The sequence below is a fragment of the Pinus tabuliformis genome, chromosome 8 (assembly GCF_031772625.1).
Source record: "Pinus tabuliformis cultivar Carrire ecotype Pingquan chromosome 8, CPIR1, whole genome shotgun sequence".
Taxonomy (NCBI): Eukaryota; Viridiplantae; Streptophyta; class Pinopsida; order Pinales; family Pinaceae; genus Pinus; species Pinus tabuliformis.
This window is the reverse complement of record NC_142294.1, coordinates 239,928,880-239,956,034: the sequence shown is the minus strand read 5'-3', so window position 1 is coordinate 239,956,034 and position 27,155 is coordinate 239,928,880. Positions and strand designations below refer to the sequence as shown.

General features: G+C 34.4%; 1 pseudogene; it reads left to right on the top strand.

The window, feature by feature from the left end:
- Nucleotides 1–20,163: 20,163 nt before the first annotated feature.
- On the top strand, nt 20,164–20,796 carry LOC149235033 (berberine bridge enzyme-like D-2 pseudogene; annotated as a pseudogene).
- Nucleotides 20,797–27,155: the final 6,359 nt, after the last annotated feature.

The window sequence follows — 27,155 nt, the reverse complement described above, 5'->3', positions numbered from 1 at the left end:
TGGTGAATCCCTCTGTTAAGAGGAAGACTCTTTTGTAACAACAGCTATGTAATCCCTCTGTAAGAGGAAGAAGTTTGTATCAGGCATTTTATTAATGAATACAAGTTTGATTTGTATGTGGAAAACTCTGTCTGCTCAGAATTTTTTTTAAGCTTTCTTGTGTTAAAGATCTTGTGGCAGAAACAAAGCATTGTCTCTATATTCAGTTATTTTGTTTTTGGGAATTTTACCAAAAAAATTCCCAACATGTCATTGAGATGGTCCCCAATGGTTTTTTTCAAATGTCATAAAATTTATTATAATTTAAAATTTAATGTATTATAATTAATTTGTTGGTTAGTGATTCAAATGCCATAAAATTTATTATAATTTAAATTTTAATGTATTATGATTAATTTGTTTGTATAATAATTTAAATTTTAATGTATTATGATTAATTTGTTTGTATGTGATTTTGAGCAGGCTTTTACATTATTATTTTAATTATATGAAATTATTATAAGATTTCTTTTTAATGGCTTTCAATTACGTAAAAAATTATTATTGTTTTTTGGTGATATTTTAAGGAATTTGTTTTTGGTAAAATTTATTTTATACTCTGGAATCATCTATTACCATGTTTGGCGATGTGTATGCTATAAAATGGGGAAGGAAGAACTCAAATTTAATTTTTTTAGTTTAATTAAATTGCCTATGATATAGTTATGCATATCTTGATTTCAATTTGTTGACGAATAGATTTGAAAGCCAATTGTTTCGAAAAAGTTGCAAGCCAGAGGGGTTACCTTTGGCCTCGTCGAAAAAAGGGAGATTCAATTTGCGTCGGGATTAGGAATTTCAAAAAATAATCAGGTGGAATATGTAGCGTTATGAAAAAAGATGTAGCGTTATGGTAGAGATTGGATTTGGCTTACACGAGAGGGCTTTGTCCATTAATGACCTTTGTTGATTCAAAGATTGTGATCTAGCGGATTATCAAATTTAGAGGGGAAAGTTATCAGATCCACACTTCTATTTGGCTTTGAATCACATTAGAAGTCGAAAAGATTAATTTGATGGAATATTATCATGTCAAGAGAAATCTCAAGATGGTGGCTGACAATTTGGCTATATTTAAAACAAGGAGAACTAAAGATGGATGATGAAGACCTTACAATAAAAGAAATTCCATGATTATCCGAATTCAATTTATATAAGCTTGATATTTAGGTGCATTAAACACAGAATAAGGAACCGGGTCATTTCATTTGAATCAACCTCACATCACAATGGATACATATTAAATGTAAGATCGTGTTGTCATCTAAATGAGATGGAGAGCTATGCCCATGTGGCCACTTGGATCGTCAAAGTCACATTTCATTGGGCATCGGAAAGTTGGAGTAAGAAGGATTTGATTATTAGAGCAGTTTGAATGTGTGCAGTTCTATTCTCTGCAACTTAATTTCAATTTTCTTGTCTGCATTGCATCAAAATCTATCGTGATTGTAATATTTCCATTACAGTTCCTGCACATTTGGTATCAATGATCAGATCAGGCACTAATGGTTGATGTAGTAGGAATGATACAAAGGAGGGCGCAAAATTATTTAAGGATCGACTGGGAGAGCATGGAAACAGTGCAATTGTAATAAGAACTCTTATTTGTTAGATCTGCTAACAAGTTTGGTGCAATTTCAAAGCTATGGAGCATAATTTTAGGGACACAGAGGAGGAGCTTGGGTTAACGCTCGCCAGGATAGCAAGTGCTTTGGAGTTCGTAATTTATTTTCTATCCCGGCATTCAGAGATGATATTGGTAGAATATTAGGCCCAAAATGAATTTCTCTCTCAAATACTAGGTCTATTGGAACTTAAGCTCGATCGCCTTTAGTTGGCGAATGAAATGTTGGAGTTTCAAGTGGAAATTTTTGTGGCAATTGAAGAAAGGAATAGCACTGAGGTACACAACAGAGCAGAGAAGGACAACTTAGAGTAGCCAAAGAATGTTGAACAAATGTAGGAGAGCAACTTTCATATTGCTGACGACCAGGAAGACACCCATGCTCAGCGCTAATTGGAAGAAATTGAACCGAAGTTTCCCCTATCATGGAGGAAATGTAGTCTCATCCAGTGTTTGTATTTTTGTTATTTTATGTAGATAGGTAGTTTTTTAGGGGTGTTTTGGAGGATATATCGAAGCAATCAGTTCAAAGTAGTAATTTGTAGCTGAGGGATAAACTATGACATTCTTTAATGTAGTTTTTGGATAATAATAACATACTCTTTGGAATATGTTGTATAAGATCTTGACCTTCAAACCAAGTTTTTTGTAATGCAATGAATAACCATTTCAAAATATTGATTGTTTTGTTAATTTTAGACTGATTAGATAAAGATTCATTAAACTATAATATTTTGATTCTAGCTAGACCTCTTCACTAGGTTGTGATTTCATTTCTATTTTTATTAGATGTTTATGTAATAATTTATTTTTTTATTATATGTTTAGTAAAATTATATATATATATATATAATCTTTATATTTTCTATTATTTTAAATTATAATACTTCAAAAATTATTTGATTTTTTATTTATTTTTAAATAATTAATTCTTCATTCATCCCTAAATTTTATATCTATATATAATACTTTTTAAAGAAATATATATATATATAATCTTTATATTTTCTATTATTTTTAATCATAATACTTCAAAAATTATTTGATTTTTTATTTATTTTTAAATAATTAATTTTTCATTTATCTCTAAATTATATATATATATATATATATATATATATATATATAACTTTTTAAAGAAAAATTGTAATTGTCATTAATAAGATATTAAAATTACATTCTGAATATCCACATTTGAGCATTCAAAAAATGGTTTTTAAAACATACAACCATAAAAAAAAAAAAGCAAAAATCAATCCTTTAAAAATCCCTTATCATGTCCAAAAAAAGCTCATTAGTGCTAGTATCATGTCATAAATACGTAGCAAAAAATATATTTATGTCCCTTCTGCCTGTGAATTATAGCTTAGAGAAAAAAATTTGTCTTCATTTAGGAACTATACCCATGTAGGTTTCTGATAAAATTCAAAGGATGTATCATCTAACTGCTCCATGATCTTCCAAGTGCCCAGATTTTGCTCAACCCCGACTTTAGAGAGAGTGTATGCAATAGAGTTTCTTTCCTTGTAGATATGACAATAGGAAATATTATCAAAAACATTTTTAACTAGAATATTTCTTGAATGTTTAATATTAGTGTGTGCATTCTTGTAAGATCATTGAACTATTTTATAACAATCTATGTTTCCTCAAGGATTTGCAATTGTTGGCAACCCTTCTTTATAGTGAACGAAAGGAGAAGCTTGAGGCTAAATAATTCTACAAATTTATTATTGCATCTTCCCAATCCAATTTTAAGCTTGAAGTGGTGATCTTCTTGGAAAAACTAAACAACCCCACCCCCCTGCCCCCACACTCCCCATGTTGGCCCCTAACAAGGAAGGCCCAGTAAAAGTATGCCTAGGGATCAGATCGATCAACAACTTTAGATGTAATGTTGCATGGATGGTGTATAGGCTCAACTTCATAAAATAAGTGAAAAGTGGCCAAAACCTATGATGCCACCTTACCAGGTGTGGATGACTTTCCTTGGAAGATATCATTATTCCTTACAATCCATATACCCCAACTGATAATTGGTAAAACATTTATTTTCTTTTCTGGGTTTGCATGTTCTTACCATTTTTCCAAACATCTTTACAAGAATGACTCTACCACATTGAAGCTAAATACAAGAAATTTTCGATAGTGTTTCATATTCCTAGGGAGAAAGGGAAAAAAAGAAATAGATGGTCCACAATCTCCTTAGCATTTTGTACAAGGAAAATCAACTAGGTCTAAGCATGCTTCTCTTTTTTAAAGTGTCACCTGTAGTGATCTTATTTTCTAGTATGCGCAACTAGAACAATATTGATTTAGCTAGGTAACTAAGCTTCCATATCTTTCTCCACCAGTAAACTAACTCTACTGCCTTCCTGTCGTTAATTATATTCAAATAACCCATTTTTGGTGAGTATTCACGAGAAGGGGAATGTACATGTAGCTCAATGTATCTTTTGTGTCTCTAAGTTGCACATGTGAAATATTGAGTGTTATAGTGTAATATAGCCATTGGATGGAGGTGGAAAAGGTGAGGGAGCTGTATCCTCACCTTTTTAATAGGTAATTGAAGGCTTTGGGGTCCAAAAGATTCCTATTTGGGAGTTGTGATCAAGTGATCATGTTATAAGTGAAGAAAATTCTCAAAATTGGAGCTACTCAGAATTGGTTGAAACTAGAACAATCGGATAGATCTCGTCGTCCTGATTCCGGCGTCGTAAACGGTTCAAAAAACTAACACCGTATGGAGAAGTTATTGCATTTTAAAAATGCCAAGTAGACTGTAAATTTTTTAATTTTGGAAAAATTAAAAAAAAAAGAATATTCCTTGAAATATTCTCTAAAATAGTTGTTGAAATATTCCTTTTTGTGGAACAATCAGAGACCGACGTGTGTCAAACTCAAAGGCTACCACGTGGCCCTGAATTGGCATGTTAAAATTTTTATGGGTCGAGTAGGGTCGAACTCGAGACCTCCTGCGGGCAAGCTAGGCGCCTTAACCATCCGCAGTACACATTGGTTCTTAACCATATGAGGTTTGCGGTTATATTTATGTGGTTACAGTTGAAGGTTTTGGAATAGACCGCTAGCGGTTACCCGCTAGTGGTCCCAGGAATTACAGTCACATGCCAATAAAACCGTCGACGGTTATGTTAACCACCCGCCAGCGCAAACCATATACTAAGTGCCCAGAACACCTGTCACATGCATAGCCCACTCTGGTGGTCACGGTCAGTCAACTCGACAGTTTCACTTGGCGAGACTGCTAAATTTTAGGTGCTTTTGCCAAAGTTAACGGAGCTAACTGTAGTTAATCCACTATTGGTGCAGTTTCCTTAGGCCAACTTGGACAAAACTTTAGTTGGTCATAACTTTCAGTAGAAAGAACCTTTTGGAGAGAATTTTTTTTGATTTCAAGTATTCTGAGCATTCCAGAGCCAATGGTACATGTTGCAGAGCCAACAGAACTAATATTCAGGTAGATTTTCAGCAGAGAAGCTTGGAGAGCCATGAGGGCCTAGGGAGTGTTAGAGCTGTATTGGGCTATGGTTAACCACTGGAGGTGAAACAAAAGCCAATATTTACTACTTTCTGTGTTCTAAACTCATTTCCATGGCTTATTTTGCCTGTTTAGGCTTTCTTATCACTATATAACCAATTTGAGTATCTAATAAGAGTAAGGACATGCCCATTTTGGGGCCTTGGACCCAGTAGATGTAGCCTAGGAGGGGTGAATTGCCTCATCAGCTGTTGTGTTATATTATGTGATTTTATCTTGCTGTGTTTTTCATATTTAATATTCTAAACAATAAAATGAAATAACACTCCTTCACACATAAGACTCAGAAATTTACCAAAAACACTTTGTTTCAATTCCAAGACATGAGTAATAGTTTGCACATATAATTTAATGGAAATGAATACCTTGAACAGCAAATACAAGTAGTTTCATTTTCATATCAGTGTTGTATCCTGGCCTGCAAGGGAACATCAAGTAAAAGGGACAAAATCAAGTAAATTAGTTTTTTATTCTGAATATAAACTTCGATTTTAAAAGTGTGGATGTCATAATATATTGTTGGAGGGGATTTTGGTGGCGTTGTGAAGGGTGCTTACATAACTTGAATGCCTATATTTAATCCCAATTCATAACCATGTTCCCCAAATCAAGAAAGAGCATCCATAATCACAACCTTTATATGGAGAAAAAATCTCGCCATGAACACATCATGATAAAAAGAAAAAGATAAATTTGAGAAATTATAAAAAGTCTTTCAAATTCCAAGGATGATGTTTATAGTCGAGATGATGGGATATCTAAATAGACCTATCTGGGAATAAGCAATGGACATGCTCAATTAATGTTCATAGCAGTAAACTATCAGCAGTATTTCTTTAATGTGGTCATCTACGACATACACCCGTGGTTGCTTCCTTTATGTGTTCACTCTCCTGGACTTGAAGGTTTTTGAAATTACCACTAAACTCTACACGATGGACTCCTAGGATGGGAAGATAAGGGTTTTATGTCATGGCAATGATTCCCAATCGCTGCTACCTCTTTAAGAAAAGCCCAATGGAGGGATGGTTGAGAAACATTTGGAGTAGTGATATTGATCTAGGGGATGTACAGGGATTGAACCAGTGTTGCCCTACATGTTGTTAGCAATGGGGGAAATGTTGACAAAGGTTCCCGAGAGGTTGAATTCATCAATCTAGGCACTAAAATAAAAACAAATAGCAATCTCATCCCAGTTCAAAAACCTGTTGCAGAAATTTCACACTCAATTTCCAATTTGAAATTCCAGGCGCCAAGATATGTGAAATCCATGGCACAGAGGTAGCATTGAATGCATTTAAGTTCACATCTTATCAAAAACTTTCACTGGCTTCAAGGAGTTATAGCTATTGACGCACTCTAAATTGGGAAATTTGTTAAGTTGCCAAAATATTGAAAGTATTAAAGAAACAAGAAATAGAGATGGATGGAACCCCACCGGCCATGTCAACGAGCTTGAGCAATATGCAATCGAGATAAACTCAGTAGTGCTCATCGTCACTTCTATTATTCCATACAATATTGTATTGTATGTCAAATATGTCTCCAAATATGTAGCAGAAAGGAAGATGGGATGGGTAGTGCAGAGGAAGGAATCTTGTCCATAATTATTCCTAGACAAGAGAAGATTGCAAAGTTATTCACCACTTCTTCCATGATGTCCCACAATCCTTGGAGGCCTAATCTAAGCAACAATGTTCTTGCCATATCTATTTTATTTTGAAGGGCACATGGACCATTAGCGCAGTGTGCAGGATGTTGATGCAATGGCTAACACTCAGATAACCTGGAAAAAAACCCCTCAATTATCGAGTATCCTTCAATTACTGATACGATGCAATCTTTAATTTTTTTTTGATGGAATTAATGGTATTTAGGAGCCTCTTTTTCTGTTTTTAATGGATTTATAGGGATTTAATGGTTTATAGGAGATTTTTTTTGAATTTTTAAAATATTTTTAGTCTTTAAGAAAACCTTGGAGGACTTGATGATTGCTATAAGGATTGTTTTGTTGGGGAATGACTTGATTAATGTTTAAAGGTTTTTTATGCTTGATGATATCACTCGAGCAATATGAAATTGAAAATAAAAATGACTATGTTCCATCATCTTTATAAGAAGAAGACAACCAAGATTCCCAAATTAAATTATGATTTGTCCCAAGCTCTCTGACATTTTAGATGTGCATTGATTTTTTCTTTGAAATGAAAACCATAAGAGGCACAACTAATTCAACACCCTTGTAACAATAGTAATGCAAAGAGAGATACATAATATGCTCCTATATGGTTTTTATGAAATAAAAACCCGAAGTGTCATAGTTGATTCAAAACACTTGTAGCAATATTAAATCAAAGAGAGATACACAATATGGGCGTTAGAATGAAACCTTAAATGGCACAAATTCACTGAATGGAAAGAGATTGTTGGATAATAGCATGTTCATGCGCTAGCAACAAAAGTGCAAACAATTTTCCACGGAGAGCATCTCTTATTTATGGTTGTGTAAAACATTTTCAGAGTGTCAATATGAATAAGAACAACATTATAAATAACTCTATGATTCATATGTGATTACCCATACAAATCCCTAAGATACACAGGCCTCCCCAAGATACACAGGCCTCCCCGAGTAGCACAGGGGCTCGAGCTAGAAATCATGACTGCACGAACTGGGACACTCTCCTTATTTTGGCCCAATGTGGAAAGCATTTGGAGACATGTGCAACTTGGTCATATTAATGGGATTCATAGCACCCATCATTTTTGGAAAGAAAATCAACAAGAGTAACGAGACAAATACTACGACACATATTTCTATCGTCAAAGTGTGCTTCATGCAAGAATTTAGCTAAATAGCTCATTTTATTTCATAGCATAATGTTGGGAGTGATTACTCACAAAATCATTCGTTCATTGCCTTCAAAACCAAATTACAAGCCATATAAATAGTGCTCATGAGATCCAATAGATTTTAAGCAAAGAATTGTTTGTTTATAAAACCTCTCAACAAAATTCAACAACCAACAATGTAAGCATTATTCCGGAAAATTCTCTTTTCACCACCACAATAATTGAGCTTCCCATTCAACTCACCACTATAATAATCGAGCTTCCCATTCAACTCCTTTAAGACATAACTACTTCTAACCATCTTTGATGAACTTTATATAATTGATGTCAATTCTCTTTTCATCACCACAATAGTTGAGCTTCCCATTCAACTCACCACCACAATAATCGAGCTTCCCATTCAACTCATTTAAAACATAACGCCTCTAATCATCTTTGATGAACTTTGTATAATTGATGCTTCTCGATCTCTTTAAGACAATATTGATATTGGACTGTACCCAACAGTGAATTATGCATCTAGCCTTTCTACACATAGATCTCATAACATAAACCTAATCTAAGTCCAAATCTAAACCTAATTAATTCAATAACGATGAAACAACGTTGAGGTAGGTAGTTGGTACGTACACGTAATCATGTAATCACGTGTTCAGATCTTGTAACTCCAAACACCCTGAAAACCTTAAACATTTTGACTCACACATTAAAACCATCTGCTGAAAAAGGATTATCTCAGGTTTTGTGATACCTGAATTTGTCAATAGCATATTCTCTGCAGCAAAGTTGGCAGCCTAAAAGGATGTTATAGGTTGACTATTCCCTTGAGAAAACAAAATGACGTGTAAAATGAATAATTTAATCCATTAAATATGCGGCAATGCGTAAATCGTGTAGCAATCCTCTTAACATTCAATTCCCGCTGCATGCTCTGTATAAATGTTTTTTTTAAAGAGTTTCGACTCGGCTATTATGTATAAATTTATTTGTTTTTTTTGAATAATTTCAATGAAGTAAAACGTAATATCATTTAAATTATATTTTTAAATATAAAAAAAAATCAATATTATACCATTTTAATTATCAATTTTTTTTATCATTGAAATCTTTATACGAAAGTGATAAAATGCATTTTTAAAGATTCAACACTTCTAAGAATTTTCAAAACTAAAATTTGCAATCTCATTGCAACTATTTTCAAATTTAAACTATGGTATATCTAAAATAAAACATGTTATGAAAACCTTAAAACTATTTATAAATCTATTTTTAAAATATGCATAAATCCGTATCCATAAATTTATGGAATTAAGTTGTTATTCTAAAAATCCTAAACTGGGTAAGAGTATTCAATGTAATGGCGTCCTCGGTCCCGTTAAAGAGTCATGGTAATATTAAAATTAGTCCATAATGGGATACATTAAAAGTCACCCTTGGGTGTCATGGTGTCTCCACGTGATATTAAACAGCTAAGATAAAATTAAGAGTGGCCAATATTGGATAGAATTAAAAGTCAGAGTGGTGAATATGGATAGCATTAAAAGTCAGAGTGGTCATGGCTAGCATTAAAAATCACCGATACTGCATTAAACAAACTAGGAAGCATCACGATTTCTTATATTGCATTAAACAAACTAGGAAGCATCACGATTTCTTATATTTAATTTGTCAGGCTGGGAAGGTCCGACGTTACTCGTACTAGTGAACCTTATACCTTGTACTAATTAAGTTTCTTTAAGTTTTAACGGTAAAATTTAAGATTTTAAGTGTTTTTAGAGGATTTTGATGATGCTAAATCTATTTTCATTATCGGAAACTTGATTCAAACACTCATACTACAATATTTTTTGAAATTTTTTTACCTAATTTCTAACAACTTTTAAAATTTCTAGCAATTCATGTGCCAATATCCTTTTTGGATAAATAAAAACAAAGTAGAAAATAGGCAAGCAGGCTCGATTAACACTCTTCTGTTTACTTGAATACATGGAATCTGTTGTATATTCATTTACTACCTGAATATTACATTTTCATTCGCGCTTTGTGTATTACATTTTTCATTCACAATAAAATAGGGCATAACATTTCTCGATCAACATAATGCTCAATCGACGGGTTCTTGCAAATCCACGCATTCCACTGCAGAAAAGAATTTTTTATTGTCAGAGAAGAAGAGACGCGAAAACTAAAAACCAAAAGGCTCTAGCGTGCTGTTGTAGTATATTTCATTTTGTTTCAACAAACAATAACATAACATTACATCTTACTTATGCCGTAAGAAAAAACTTACTCCCGTAAATTTAAAAACAATAAAATTAAAGACTTCACCTAAAGTCAACAATCGTAGTAAATTTCATTAATTATATCATATGGCGATAAATTAATTTTTCTCTAACCGTATCGCATGGAAAATCCAGGGATAGGCAATAGTGAAGTACCCTCACTCTCATGAGCTACCATAACCGTTGATCTTGACCTCAATAATCGGACGGCTGATGGTCAATCTCGCACAGCCCTTTCTTCTGAACTTTACCCACTGGGGAAAACTGTTTTGACAAAGACTGCTCAGGCATGGGTTCACTGTTGAATATGCTCGCTGCCCTCGGAGGAAAACCATCAATCAGTGAAAAGTGGTGCGGGGAAACTTTGGCAGTTTTTTGAAATAAATGCCCCAGTTGAAATTATCATTTCAACACTCCCCTTTAATTTCAACTGTTGGGTTATCAGTTATATCTAGACATTTCTTCAAAAACTCAAAAATTTTCTGTCCCAATGGTTTGGTCAGAATATCAGCAACCTGCTTCTGAGTTCTGCAGTGCTTTAAAACAATTTCTCCATTGTTTACCAATTCCCTGATGTAATGAAACTTTGTGTCAATGTGTTTCGTTCTCTTATGAAACACAACATTCTTGGATAATGCAATAATTGAGCTATTGTCACAAAAAATCACAATTCGTTTTGCTTGTTCTTGGCATAAGCTCCTTAACATCCTTCTCATCCAAATTGCTTGACACGTTGCTACTGTAGCTGCCACATATTCTGCTTCTTTTGTAGACAATGCTACAATAGGCTATTTTTTAGAAGCCCATGAAATGGCTCCTGAACCCATGTGAAAAACCTAATCGGATGTGCTTTTCCAATCATCTACACTTCCGGCCCAATCACTATCAGTGTATCCAATTAAATCTGAACATTCTGAAACAGTATATAAAATGCCAAACCTTTTAGTACCTTTAACATACCTCAAAATCCTTTTTGCTGCCTGCCAATGTGCTTCTTTTGGCCTCTCCATGAATCTGGAAATTAAACTAACATCATACATTATATCTGGCCTAGTTGCAGTCAAATACATGAGGCTGCCAACTATGCTCTTCTATAAACTAGGATCAAAATCCTTGCTGCTTTCCTCTTTGCTGAGTTTTAATCCCATCACTGTGGGAGTGATTGCTGCTTTGCTCTCCTGCATATTAAATCTTTCCAACACTTCATTAACATATTTCTCTTGTGAGATAAAAATCATTTTTCCATTTTGCTCTACTTCTATTCCTAAGAAGTATCTCAACAAACCCATGTCATTCATTTTAAATTTTTCTTTCATGACTGTTTTGAAATTTTCAATAAGATAATCATCATTACCTGTGAAAATAACATCATCAACATATAACACAACTATTAGTATTTTACCATCATTTTATTTGATGTAGAGGGTGGGTTCTCCCTCACATTTTTCAAATCCATTTTCCAGTAGATAGGAATTTATCCTACTGTACCACACTCTTGGTGCTTGCTTTAGCCCATAAAGAGCTTTCTTCAATTTGCACACTTTGTGCTCTTGGCCTTTCTTTTCATAGCCTAGAGGTTGTTCAATGTAAACCTCTTCCATTAATACTCCATTTAGGAATGCTGACTTCACGTCCATTTGGCAAACTTTCCACTTGTTTTGTGCTACTATGGACATCACTGCTCTTACGGTTTCCATTCTTGCAACCGATGCGAAAGTTTCCTCATAGTCTCTCCCATACTGCTGCTTATATCCTTTGACAACAAGTCTTGCCTTGTGTCTTTCTATTTTTCCTTCAGCATTACTTTTGGTCTTGTAGACCCATTTAACTCCAATGACTTCCTTTCCTTCTGGTAATTCAACTAAATCCCATGTCTTGTTTCTTTCTATGGCATTGATCTCCTCATCCATAGCTTCTATCCATTTCCTATCTTTGATTGCTTCTTCGAAATGAACAGGGTCATCAACATGAAAATATAAAGCAAACAAAGAGTTCATACCTTCATTTGCTGCCTCTTGTTAATAAATATCACTTAAATTTCTGAACTTCTTACCTCTTTCATTTGGTGTGCGAGTGCTTGAAGAAGCACTTGAGTTTCCTCCTTGTGGTGTGCTTGAAGCACTTTCATTTCCCTCAAGGGTGTCTCTTGTTGCCCTTGTGTTGGTGCTACTATTTGGGGATGTATTTCAGCCATATCCTCATCATCATCATCATGAGACAAAAAGTTTTTAACATTCATTGTTTTCTCTATGCTTCCATCCCAAGCTTCCTCCTCAATTAACTGAACATCTCTACTTACAATAAGCTTCTTGGTGGAAGGGTTATACAACCTATAAGCTTTGGATTCCTCACTGTATCCAATGAAAATACATTTTTCCCCTTTGCTGTCCAACTTCTTCCTTAGTTGATCTGGAATGTGTGCATAAGCCACACATCCAAAAACTTTCATGTGGGTGACTCGTTGCTTTGTCCCACTCCATGCTTCTTCCGGTACTCTATTCATGACTGCTTTTGTAGGGAATCTATTCAAAATGTACGCTGCACAGTGTACAACTTTAGCCCAATAATCATTTGGCAAATGCTTTGCCTTTAACATACTCCTCACCATATCCATGATTGTCCTATTCTCCCTTTCGGCAACTCCATTTTGCTGCAGAGTGTACCTAGTGGCACACTGCTTATGAATTTCATTTTCTCTACAAAAACGTAGAAATTCTTTGGAGACATACTCACCTCCTCTATCAGTTATTAAAACTTTGATATGCAGCCCACTTTGGTTTTCTACAAGTGCTTTGAAATTGCAGAATCTTTCAAACACTTCACTTTTTTTCTTCAGGAAATAAACCCAAGTTTTTCTAGTAAAATCATCAATAAATGTTAGAATATAGTGGTTGCCTGCAAGTGATGGAGTTTGCATCGGTCCACATAAATCTGAGTGGACAATCTCTAAGGGTGCTTTTTCCCTTATGCTTTTCCCAGATGGAAAACTTTCTTTGTATTGTTTCCCCAAGATACAACCTTCCCAAAGGTTGTCTGGTTTTTCTATCAATGGTAATCCTCTTACCATTCCTTTTCTATTCAACAAGTTAAGGCCTCCAAAGTTGAGATGTCCAAATCTCAAGTGCCACAACCAATTTTCATCCTTTGGTTCGCTTTGGAAAGCCCCTTGGGTCACTGCTGCTATTTCTTCTCCATTTTTTAAATCTGCTTTCATTCTGAGAGAGAACATCTTGTTCCTTGTCATCTTCACTTCAGTAATATACTGTTTTGCTGGGTGTTTTATCCATGATGATGCACACATCATCCACAAATAAAACATTGTACCCCTTTTGAATAAGTTGCCCAATACTTAAGAGGTTACATTTCATTCCAAGAACATAATAAATATCTGCTATGGTTTTCTTTTCACCTTTCTTTGTTAAGACATTTACTTCTCCTTTTCCCATAACAGAAACTTTATTATCGGTTCCTAGTGTGACTTGTGACTTCACACTCTGATCTAACATAGAGAACATGGCTATGTTTCCTGTCATATGGTTACTACAACCGGAGTCTAGAAACCATACATCTTCACTCTTTTCTTCAGCCATATTACAAGCTAAAAATAAATTATTTTGGTTGATATTTTCTCTAGTGAAATTTGCACTAGTTCTATTACTCATATCATGCTGCTTCTTCCTATATTCATTTGCATAATGCCCATATTTTTTACAATAGTTACATTGGACATTGGACTTATCATACCTTTGTCCTTGAGCATGATGTTGCCCACTTTGTTGACTATTGCCTTGACCTTGGCTCTGATTTGGATTGCTGCCTCTTCCTCAAGCATTTGTTAGACTGTTTCTTCCACCTCTATTTTGGCTTATGCCTATTCCTCTCTTGTTTCCTCTTCCTTGACCTCTTCCTCTCCCAAAGAACATCTCGGTCTTAAAGGCATGTTCTAGAGATGAGTTTTCATTCCTACTCAATCTCTGCTCATGTGTTATCAGTGATGCATGTAGTTCATCAACTAAGAAGTTTGTGAGGTCCTTTGTCTCTTCTATGGCGGTGACAATCACATCGAACCTTGAGGGTAGGATCCTTAATAGTTTCTCCACAATCCTCCTTTCTTCAAGAATCTCTCCATGAGACCTTATCTTTGTGACCAGACAAATCACATGTGTGAAAAATGAGGCAATATTATCTGACTCCTTCATGCAGAGAGTCTCAAAATCTCTCCTCAGCAACTGTAATTTTGCTGTCTTCACTTTCTCCATGCCTTGATAGGCTATCTTGAGAGTTTCCCATGCTTCTTTGGATCTCTTAGTTGTTGTTATCCATGGAAACACTCTCATGCACTGCTTGATATAAAAAGTAGAGGGCTTTAGAATCCTTCTTCTTATTGCTCTTCAAGAGATCTTTTTCTGCCTGAGTTAAATTATTAAACTCATTTTCATCTGCTGGTTCTTCAAAACCATCCTCAACAAATTCCCATAAGTCTTGGGAAGTAAGAAGAGCTCTCATAGTTATTGCCCAATAGTCATAGATTTTTCCATTAAATTGTGGGAGCTGAGTATTACAAATACCCATGCTAGTGCTGGCTCCATCCATTCTTGCACTCTTAACTATACTTCAAAATATTTGACTTTGTATTTAAAATAGTTGTCTGTCCTCAACAGTAACACAAAAACTAACCTGAAAAATACCTTGGATTTTTTTCACTCAGTCTTCACTCTGCTGGAGAAGCTGCTGCAACAAAAAATCCTTCCTTCAGCTTCTTTGATGACTTCAAAGAGCCTGGAAAAGCTTTGATACCATGTTGAGAATTTTTTATAATTCCAAACAAAATTGAACAAAGAATAATGCTCTATTTTTAACACAGGAAACAGAGTTTTTCACACACCAAAAAAAACTTTTTATTCATTAACAATACTGAATGTTACAAAAAAAAAAAATTCTTCCTCAAACAGATGGATTTCACCAAGACTGCTTCAGATTCAGTTCCCAAAAAAAATTTACTGTCTCTTCCTGAGAAAATAACACACTGTTTTTGTTCCTTTTTACTTTGCATTGTTGTGCATTACCCAAAAGAAATACTTTATCTCACTTGCAAATTTAGGCTGCTATGTGTAAAAACCCCTTTTGTTTTCATTCGCCCTCTGCGTATTACATTTTTCATTCACAATAAAATAGGGCATAACATTTCCCGATCATCATAATGCTCAATCGATGGGTTCCTGCAAATCCATGCGTTCCGCTGCAGAAAAGAATTTTTTATTATCGGAAAAGAAAAGACGTGAAAACTAAAAGCCAAAAGGCTCTATGCTCTACATGCTATTGCATTATATTTCATTTTCTTTCAACAAGCAATAACATAACATTACATCTTACGTGTGCCGGCCGTAAGAAAAAACTTGTTGCAGTATATTTCATTTTCTTTCAACAAACAATAACATAACATTACATCTTACTTGTGCCGTAAGAAAAAACTTACTCCCGCGAATTTAAAAGCAATAAAATTAAAGACTTCATCTAAAGTCAATAACCGTAGTAAATTTCATTAACTACATCATATGGCGATAAATTAATTTTGTTTTAACCGTATTGCATGGAAAATCCAGGGAGAGGCAACAGTGAAGTACCCTCACTCTCATGAGTTACCATAATCGTTGATCTTGCCCTCCATAATTGGACGACTGACAGTCAATCTCGCACAGCCCTTTCTTCTGAACTTTACCCACCGGGAAAAACTATTTTGGCAAAGACTGCTCAAACACGTGTCCGCTGTTGAATATGCTCGCTGCCCTTGGAGGAAAACCATCAATCGGTAAAAAGTGGTGCGGGGAAACTTTGGCGGTTTTCTAAAATAAATGCTACAATTGAAATTATCATTTCAACCGCTCCTTCGTCCCACCTCACATTTTGAAAAAGAAATCAAACACTACCGCGGATGTCGAAACGAATCAAAGGAATAAACCATGATCCATTAACATCGTGGCCTAATGGTGAGCGCTGAACGTAATAGACGTTTCTCTTCAAATCATTATATGGTTGTGCATATCACACTCAATGCAAAACTAATAGTATCACACATCAATAACCTAGGCCTAATCTGCCTAATATGTTTAGGTATTGCAAAATTGGCATGATTTCAACCCCTCTCATGAGAGACTCAGACACACTAAAATTAGAGGTACAGATATAGGAGATAAATTACTCATAAAATTATTAGTTTATTGTTTTCAAAATCAAATTACAAGTCATATAAATAATGTTTATGAGATTTAATTTTAGAAAATTTTAGGGGTTAGTATTTTATGTGGGTTAATTTTCCATGATTTTTCCAAAAAAAATTTGTTAATTTTTTTGTTTTTTTTTTAAATTGATTGGCCCAAATTTTATAGTATAAAATTATAGAAAATCAAGCTACAACCAATAAAGCTCACTTACTAGCAATTAAGAATTCTATGAGAATTACAAAACCATAGAAGATTGAAGTTAGAAAGTTAAAAAATAAAGTCGAGCGTCCAAATCTAAACCTAATTAATTCGATAACGCTGAAAGTGAACGTTGTAAGTCAGGACACGTTGAGGCAGGTAGTTGGTACGTACACGTAATCATGTAATCACGTGTTCAAATCTTGTAACTCCAAACAACCTGAAAACCTTCAACATTTTGACTCACACATTAAAACCTTCTGCTGAAGAAGGATTATCTCAGGTTTTGTGATACCTGAATTTGTCAATAGCATATTCTCTGCAGCAAAGTTGGCAGCCTAAAAGGATGTTATAGGTTGACTATTCCCTTCAGAAATCAAAATGATGTGTAAAACGAATAATTTAATCCATTCAATATCCGGCAATGCGTAAATCGCGTAGCAATCCTCTTAACATTCAATTCCCACAGCATGCTCTGTATAAATGTTTTTTAAAGAGTTTCGACTCGGCTATTATGTATAAATTTATTTGTTTTTTTCAATAATTTCAATGAAATGCATACATTTTACAACGTAATATCATTTAAATTATATTTTTAAATATAAAAAAACAAAATCAATATTATACCATTTTAATTATCAATTTTTTTTATCTTTGAAATGTTTATATGAAAGTGATAAAATGTTTTTTTAAAAAATTTGCAATCTCATTGCAACTATTTTCAAATTTAAACTATAGTATATTTAAAATAAAACATGTTATGAAAACCTTAAAACTATTTATAAATCTATACTTAAAATATGCATAAATCCGTATCCATAAATTTATGGAATTAAGTTGTTATTCTAAAAATCCTAAACTGGGTAACAGTATTCAATGTAATGGCGTCGTCGGTCACGTTAAAGAGTCATGATAATATTAAAATTAGTCCATAATGCGATACATTAAAATTTGCCCTTGGATGTCATGGTGTCCCAGGTGATATTAAACAGCCAAGATAAGGTTAAGAGTGCCCAATATTGGATAGCATTAAAAGTCAGAGTGGTCAATATGGATAGCATTAAAAGTCACTATTCGATATGGGAGAATCACTTCCAGCGAGATATTCAGTTATATATAATTGTTTATCACCGATACTGCATTAAACAAACAAGGAAGCATCACGATTGCTTATATTTAATTTGTCCGGCTGGAAAGGTTCGGCGTTATTAAGTGGCTTGGACACGGCATTCAGCTGATTTACTCGTACTAGGAACCTTATAGCTTGTACTAATTAAGTTTCTTTGATTTATAACTCTAAAATTAAGTGTTTTTAGAGAATTTTGATGGTGCTAAATCTATTTCCATTATCAGAAACTTGATTCAAACACTTATACTACAATATTTTTTAAAATTTTTTACTAAATTCTAACCACTTTTAATAAAAAGTAGAAAATAGGCGAGCAGGCTCAACCAACACTCTTCTGTTTACTTGAGTACACGGAATCTGCTGTATATTCACAGGATAATGATTACGTTCTGAGATGCGATTTGAGAGCTATCAAACGCATTGTTGGCCTGGGTCGAGGCGTAATTAACATATTCATTCGGAATATCATTAGAAGTCGTATTCATTTTGTTCTCTATATAAAATTTACTGAATAGTTTAATTAGTTTATTATTATATTTTTTCCAATCTTTAATTATATTAGTTTTAGTTTAAATTGTATTAATATTAAAATTTATATCATTAAAAGTCGTATTCATTTTGTTATCTATATAATATTTCCTGAATAGTTTAATTAGTGTATTATTATATTTTTTCCAATTTTTAATTATAATAATTTAAATTGTATTAATATTAAAATTTTGTTTACTATATGATTCAAATATTATGTGATTATTTTATTTTGAAAAATTATATATATGTAATTTACTATTAAAATTGGTAAATTTTTGCTAAATACTATCCATTTAATCATATCTGTGTAAAAAATAGGTCTCTAAAATTTTCTCTAATAGGGATGTAGTTTTACATTAAAGTTTACCTTGTATACATTAATGGTGTTATTGATAAGATTGCTGAGATCTTAAGTAAGAGAGAAATTGTGGAATTTTTCAAAGCTTTAGTAGGCATCAAACATAAAGGAGACCCAAATAAAATTGACCACAAGCGATTCAAAGGTGTCCATGGAAAATTTTAGGAGCTAAATTTTGTAGGTGACCTAATTTTCCATGATTTTTTAGAAAACATAAAATAAAATAAAATAAATATATTTAGTAATTTCTTTCTTTTTCTAAAAATTATTCCCCAAAACTTTATTAGATAAATTTATTTTACCTTAAAATTAGCTAAAATTTTACAAAGACTATAAAATATCATTAAAAATTTGAATATTTTTGTAAAAGTATTACCAACAATTTTGCAATTTGCAAGTTAGGGGCCAGTAAGATTTTACAATTGGCAAATTAGGGACCATTAATATTGAAGATCATTGCTACACTATGAGGTGAATTTTCATCCTTATAATTTTCATTAAAGCTCTACACAATTGTTTGTTCATGTGGAAAGTGTTACATTGGAGAGACTCAACATTCTTTTAAGGTCAAGTTGAAGGAACATGGAGCTGACATAAAAAGAAGACACATATCCACATCAAAGGTTAGTATTATAACAAGACTATACATCACATCTACTTAGAGAAATCCAAAATCATTGCCAAGGAAAACCAATTTTGGGTTACTTATTATTCTAACAAGACTATACATCACATCTACTTAGAGAAATCCAAAATGATTGCTAAGGAAAACCAATTTTTCAAATGATGGCAGATAAGCCATGGAGGTTGCAAAACATCCTCACAATTTCAATAGGAGTGGTGGACTTGAGATTAACAACAATTGGCTACCATTGATATCTCAGCTTAGTCCTCTTTACAACAATCAAGTCTAAGTTGTGGCCTCTGTATATTTTTTCCATATATCTTTATTTCTTTACTCTACATATGTTTTGATGGCCTGTTGTGTTTCCTCCACTTACTTATTCTCTTCCCTTCTTTAGTTTATCATTTTTCTCTCCTCCCCCTCTTTCTTTGTTTCACCTCTTTCCTTTTTCTTTATTCTTTCTTCTTCTCTTATGTGGTCTCCCTTCTCTTTCTTATTCATCCTCTTCTTTTTTTTTTTCTTTCTCATTTTCTCCTTACCTTCTTTTGATAATCATTATAAAAAAATTATATTGATATTATAATATTTTTCATATTTTGATAAAATCAAGTCTCAAGAACCGGCCGAGATGTGGTGATGGATACCATCAACCGATGGCAATACGTCATGCCTTTCGTGGGAGATGATCTATTCATGCGTGTGTAGTTCTTTGGCATTAAAGTCAAAGGAGGGATGAAAAGGGACATGAACGCGTCGTTCCAAGGGATGTATCTGGGACGTAAGGAGCAGTTCTTGAAGATTGTGAACATAAGCTTCCCAGAGCTGAAGATGGTAGAGAACAAGTGTAGTGAAATGAGTTGGATCGAGTCCACGTCATTCATCAGAGGGACTGCTAACGTGAGCGAGCTGACAGATATGGCAAGAAACTGGCTGCCCAAATTAGGCTTCCAAGGATTGTGGGGCATCAGGGAAAAAGAGGTGAATGCATATGCAATTTTTTCTCCTCTCAGAAGAATTATGGACAGGATTCCTTCCTCTGCTATACCCTTTCCTCACAGAGCTGGAAACATATTTGACATACAGTATAAGGTCGTGTGTAAGAACATCAGTGACGATGAACACTACCTTAATTATATGCGAAAGATTTACGCATACAACACTCCTTATGTTTCTTCTTCTCCCAGATTTGCTTACGTCAATTATTTGGATCTGGATCTAGGCAGTGCATTCAATGGAATTTCCATTGTCACAGAAGCCGAAACATGGGGTAAGAAGTACTTCCAAGACAATTTCGACAGACTTATGAAGGCTAAAACAGAAGTTGATCCCCACAACTTTCTCAGAAACTCTCAAAGCATTCCTCCAAGAAATAATTGATTATCCTTACTGTCTAATCATTTGGTTGATTGTAATCCAAAATAACATTACATCAGTCCTTAACGGCGTAGAATTCCTTCAACGATGAACATCAATTGTGGTGAATTTACGTCCTCTTTGTATATTTTCCTGGAGGAATTTGATTCTTATGCTTTGCAATAAAAATATAGCACGACTGTTATATTTATCACCGTCTAGAAATACAAGAGTGCATGATTAGGTTTTATCGATTGCTAAGTTAGGATGAAGTTTCTTCTCGGTCATTTATGTTTGGGTCGAATTCACTCCTCGCCTACGACGTGAAACTTTTACCATTTAACGTTGAGTCGAATTTTAGATTATGTTAAGCTTTTACCATTTAACAATGAGTCGAATTTTACATTATGTTTTATATCACCGCCTCATTATTAGCGGTTGGAAAGGTGGAGGAGACAAAGCATGAATTCACACATAAAACATGAGTTGCTTCTCTTGTAGTGATCACACAAAACATGATGCTTACAATGAACCTAGTGAAGGGTATTTATCCTTTTCCCACTAGCTACTTGCCTAAGATATCTTGACATGCAACTACATGCAACCACACACTCAAATCCATCTATCACTTGACTTGAATCAACACTCAAACACTCAATCAGTCAATCACTCACTTAACTAACTCTCTATGTTTAGCCAACTCCACATGCCAGAATAATTACAATTTCTAACATTAGCGCCTTTATGCTGACTATTAATGCGTTTCAGATTGTCCCAATTGTTTATTTTCTTCAAATGCCTTAAAATTTACTATATTTTAAAAATTTTAACCTATTACAATGAATTGATTTGTTAGTGATTTTGACTAGGTTTCTATATTATTTTATTTATGAAATTATTATACTATCTATCTTTATGGTCATTGAAATCGCTTAAACCATTATTATTACTTTTTATTTTTGTTAGTAATAGAATTTATTATAATTTTATGGATGAGAATCATCGTTATCATGTTTGGGCATGTGTATGCTAAAAAATGATGGTAGGAATTGTTAACAATTGAAGAATCAACTTTATTAATCAAACTGGGCAGCGCACAGGTGAGGAGCACCATTCACATTACAAATCATAAATATATAATCTACATGCAAATAGAGAAGGTAGAACGGATACCTAAGAAATAGAAGCTAAATCTTAATCTAAGTCTCCAATGAACCTAAATTACATTTCTCCATTATCTTCAACACTCCCCCTTAATGGAGAAAGGGATTCACAAGTATTCCTAATATTTCCCTAAACAATTCAAAATTGATTCTTCCGAGAGGCTTAGTGAAAATATCAGCACCGTTGTCACATGTCTTATAATATTCAATATGGATCTCCTTTGACTGAACTTTCTCCCTAACAAAATGAAATTGTGTATCAATGTGCTTTGTGTTTTTATGAAATACTAGATTATTTGCAGGTTTGATAGAGATTTGGTTGTCGCATTTGATAACTTTTGCAACCTTTTGTCCTTCTCCGACATCATGGGGAAGTCTCCTCAACCAAATTGCTTCACAAGTTGCTACACACAATGCTTGATACTCAGCTTTTGCCCGAAGACAAGGATATTGTGTTTTGCTTTTTTCTGCTTCATGAAATTACCCCAGACCCAATGCTCAATGCATAACCTATTATGGATCATCTGTCATCTACTTTTCTAGCCCTATTGGAGTTTGAAAATTCCCTCAATTTAACATCACACGAATCAGTATATTTAATACCATAATCTAAGGTTTTTTGAAGATACCTTAAGACGCCTTTAGTTGCAACACAATGACTCTCGAGAGGCTTTGACATGAATTGGCTCAATACACTGACTGCATAAGCCAAATCCAACCTAGTTGTAGTCAAGTAGATTAAACTCCCAACCAGTTGTCTATACAATGTTGCATCTGCCTCCTTAGAACCATCATCATTCTAAAGTTTGGTATTTTGCTATAAAGGCACTGTTGCATCTTTACATTGATCCATTCTGAACTTTTTCAGTAAACTCCTAACATACTTACCCTGTGATAGCAAGGTCTAGCTAGAATCCCTCCAGACTTCCAGACCCAAACAATAGAATAGCTCTCCAAGGTCTTTTGTCTCAAAAACATGTGACATCTGCTCTTTGATTTCTTTAATGAGTTTATCTACATTTCCTGTAATGATAAGATCATCTACATATAAAGAAATCAAAACAATCTACCCCTCTTTGTTAAACACGGTATACAGATTAGGGTCATTCTTGCTTCTTTTATAACTATAATGTTGGAAAAATGAACCAATTTTATCGTACCATGACATCGGTGCTTTTTTTATCCATACAATGCTTTCTTCAATCTACAGACTAAATGTTCTTCCCCTTGTTTAACAAACCCCTCAGGTTGCACTACTTCTTCTTTTAATTGCCCATTTAAAAAATGCATATTTCACATATAGCTGTTGTATCCTCCAATGATGTTTTGTAGCTAAGGAAATTACCATTCTAATTGTGTTTAATTTAGCTACAGGGGCGAAGGTTACCTCATAAACTATACCTTCTTTCTCTGAGTACCCCTTTGCAACCAGCCCAGCGTTATATTTATCTATACTCCCATCTGCTTTATATTTGGGCTTGTATAGTCATTTGCGACCTCTCGGTTGTTTTCTTTCAAGTAATTCAACTAGATACCAAGTTTTTTTTTTAAGTATTGATTCACATTCCTCTTCCATGGTTGCCCTCCATTCATTATATTGAATAGCTTCTTTATAACTAGAGGGTTCAACAACATTTAACATAATAGCTATAAAAACATTCTACCTATATCTTGTTGGCAACTACGTTTTCCTACCTGATCTCTTGAGTGGTGGAGTAGCTTTAAACCTATTTTGATCATCCTTTGGTGGGCTTGGGTTGACAGCTACATCTGTACCATCCACTTCATTTTTCTGTTGCTACTCATGGTTGTCTTCTGTTTCATCACTTCCTTCTTTTGTCAGCAAAGGAAAGTGCCACTCTTCATTGCCACTCTCATGGTTTCCATCATTAACCTTCTCATGAAATACCACATCTCTACTTGCAAAGTATTTATGTGTAGAGGGATTAAAAAATTTATAATCCTTAAACTTTGTACAATAACCAACAAAAATGCATTCAATGGCCTTTGAATCCAGGTTCTTCCTATCCTCCTTTCGAACTTTAGCAAACGCTTTGGAGCCAAAAACTATTAAATGATTTACTGTAGGATTAAAACCTAGTAAAGTTTCGAAAGGAGTGTTCAAACAAAGACCTGTTGTTGGACTCTGATTCTTCAAATATACTCTGGCATTTATTGCTTTAGCAAAAAATCCATTAAATAGATTCTTACCTTTTATCATGCTGCAAGCACACTCCACAAGGGTTATGTTTTTCCTGTCTGCAACCCCCTTTTCTTGAGGAGTGTGGGGTACTGTAAACTGCTACAGTATCCCATGGTCTTTATAGTATTTGATGAAACTAGCCTTCTTGTATTCTCTCCCTTGGTTCGAGAAGAGAATCTTGAAGAATTTTCCTATCTCCTTCTCAATTATGCTTCTGAATTCTTTAAAGTATTCAAAAGTATGACTCCTTTTCTTGAGAAAATATACCCAAGTGAATCTGGTACATTCATCAACAAATAGTAAGAAATAATAGGCACCTCCTGCTAGGTCCGTATAATACTAGTGATTCCCCCATTACTATTGTCATTGTATCTCTTATTGTTATTATTGTGCCTCTATTGTCCCCATATTACTATTATTGTGCCCAATAGAATCCCACTATTGTTATTTTTGTGGCTTTATATTATTATTGTTAGGTCGGCTTGGTTATATTGTGTTCACTTAGACTCCTATATATAGAAAGGAGGTTTTGTCATTTGAATCATCCAATAATTGTTCATTTGTGTAATGTAAAGGAGGTTGCCCCCTCGAAGAGGCTAAATTCTAAGGCATTTATCTCTCTTTTTATCTTTATGTGAGCTGGTTTCCTAACACCTCCCAATGACCTCTAGTATATATCTCTTCTTTCTATCTACATTTACAAGAAACTCATCTCTGTGAATATTCCCAAGAGCACATGCTTCACAATCAACATGAACATTCTTTAAAATAGGGAGAGCATTGACCATACCTCATTTCTGAAGTAGTTGCATGTCATTGAAATTAATATGGCCCAGTCTTTGATGTCATAAATCTTCTGGAGTCATAACTGATGATGTCAATGATTGGTGTGGCACACTTCTAACATTCATCTTGTACAGACCTCCCACACGAACACCTAATACAATTTGCATCATACGATCCATCAGATCTTTAATAACACAATAAGATTTAAAAAACTCTACCTTAATATTCTGATCCATTATCAGTGAAACAAAGATCATATTCTTTTTATTCTGGCTACATACATTACATTTTGAATATGCCTTATATTTCCATCAGGAAAAACAATAGGAACATTACCATATCCTTTGATTTGGTACCCTCTATCATCGCCACGATACATGTTTACTCCACTACTAGTATCCTTCAAATTTTCAAACCAATGCTTGTATCCTGTCATGTGGGTGGAAGCTCCTGAGTCCACAAACAATGTTTCTTCTTCATCGTCCTCAACAAAAAATGCAGAATCAGATACGAACAGTCTGAGATTCTGATTTTGTTCTTCATTAGAAAAATGGCTTGCATTCTTCTTGTGTCCCTCTTGACCTTCATCAAACTTCTTCTTCTGGTAATGTTTAGCTATATGACCAACTCTACTGCAATAAAAACATTTTGATCTTGAACCATTTCTGTTTGAAGACATACCTTGAGATGGAGGTGGCTTTCTTTGTGGGGTTCCTCCGCTTTTTTGTGCTGCATTTGTCTTTCCTTTGAAGGGCTTCTTCTTTGCCATTAGGGTAAGATCTAAGCTCTTGGGTTTCAGGGTCATTCGCCACTCCTCCTCCTGCATTAGGATCCCTATCAATTCTTCAAACTTGGGGGCTTTCTCTCTCGCATTCAAGACACTGATAAATATCTAATAGTCGCAAGTCATACCCTTCATGGTAATCATGATGAGATCAATGTTTGACACTATTTTTCCAATGTCGCCAAACTTATTCTTAAGCTCATTGATACGATAGGTGAAGGTTGCTATTGATTTATGCTCCTCCATTTTAATGGAGAAAATATTTCTCTTTAGAATCAACAGAAGGTTTGTGTTCTTGATCTTGTACAAGTTTTTGAGAGTTGTCCAGATGTGTGTTGCAGATTTACATTTTCAAATATGAGTAATAATGCAATATTTCACAGACAATTTGAGGAGCACCTTTTCCTTATTCTCCCTATTTTCCCAGCCTTGGATTGTTGCTTCTATTCCACCTGTAGCTAGGGTTGACTTCAACTCATCACCAGTTACAAACCCCATGCGTTTCTCCCCTCCAACAGGGTCTGCAGCTTGAATTTCCAATTAGAATAATTGGAACCGTCAAGATTATTTCTCTCGTTCATATAATCCTCTGCCAAGTGGTTGTTCATCTTGACACTAAAAAACAACCTCCAACACTTAAATAGACTAGATCTATCTGAGATCCACAACAGAAGATCTCAAGGCACCCTCTCAAAATGGTTAATCTTGATTTCACAAGCTAATATGCCCCAATTTAATTTAATTCAAAGAACCCCCTTTCTAAATTCAATTCAAAACATGAGCCCCTTTGTTTTTTTCAATAACAAACAAAACTCTCCATTCTTTAAAAGAATGAAACCTTTTTGAATGTGCCCCTCTCAACAAAATGTGACCTCAAAAAAGATTATTTTTGGATCAACATACCATATCCCCATACATTAATTTTTTTTAACATAGGCTTACACCTTCACGCTCTGCCAATGCACCACCAACAACGTTGTGTGCACATGCAACAAGCCAATCATACTGGGTTGGGTTGCCTAAGACAATGATTTTAACTACACGAGTTTTGTGATCTATCTCTCAATGATTTCCACCACACATAGCTCCAGCGTGCCGGCCAATCGAAGCTCGTTGCTACAACGATCCGATCTCACCAATAGTATGGGTAGCCAACAGTCATGCAAGACCTTTGCAGCTGAATTTACCAGCAGATCGCATTGAAACTGCACTTGTTTGCAATTTTCTTGAGCTTCTCACACTCAGCACATCGGCCCGCAGCTTGCTCCTCGACTTGGCCTCCACCCCCTAATCCAGATTTGTGGTAGCAATTATGAGGTAATCTCTGCGGCATGCGATTTCTTGGAGCAACTGAAAGATCCTTCTCCATGGAAATTATTTGGGGCTAATATTCGCAGGTGGGCTAATTTTCCAATGATTTTTCCAAAAAAAAAAGATTCGCTAATTT